The 387-nt window shown below is 30.5% G+C and overlaps 1 protein-coding gene across 1 annotated transcript in view; it reads left to right on the top strand.

Moving 5' to 3' along the window:
• Positions 1 to 387, top strand: part of LOC119586590 (tRNA-dihydrouridine(20a/20b) synthase [NAD(P)+]-like) — a 7,955-nt gene that overhangs the window by 6,110 nt on the left and 1,458 nt on the right. The window lies entirely within an intron of this gene.

Raw genomic sequence — 387 nt, 5'->3', positions numbered from 1 at the left:
AAGCTTTTTCTGTAGTCATCTGTGTGTAAACAGAAATAATAAAACAGAACCACACTGAACAGTGCATGTATACTTTCCCACTCAGTCTCAACAAGTTAATCATCACAATGTTTTATGCTATGCATTAACAAGTAAGCAGTGTCACTTACAAAAACAGATAAGTTTTGAGTCCTGGCAGAAACTTGTGATCAGGTAATAGTAGTTGAGTTTTGACTGTTTCTTTAATCTAAGTTTTTAACATAAGTATTGTCAGTTTAGTTAAAGGTTGTTCCTTTTTCCATGAAGTACATTTGTATTCATTATGAATATCTTAATGTTTTAGTGTATAGTATTTGTTGAGTTTATATATTGTACTTAAAACATAGCAGTGCAAAATGTGCTTATAGA

This window comes from Penaeus monodon, chromosome 21, assembly GCF_015228065.2.
Source record: "Penaeus monodon isolate SGIC_2016 chromosome 21, NSTDA_Pmon_1, whole genome shotgun sequence".
Classification (NCBI taxonomy): Eukaryota; Metazoa; Arthropoda; class Malacostraca; order Decapoda; family Penaeidae; genus Penaeus; species Penaeus monodon.
The sequence above is the reverse complement of the archived record's forward strand: the minus strand, read 5'-3'. Positions and strand labels throughout refer to the sequence as shown.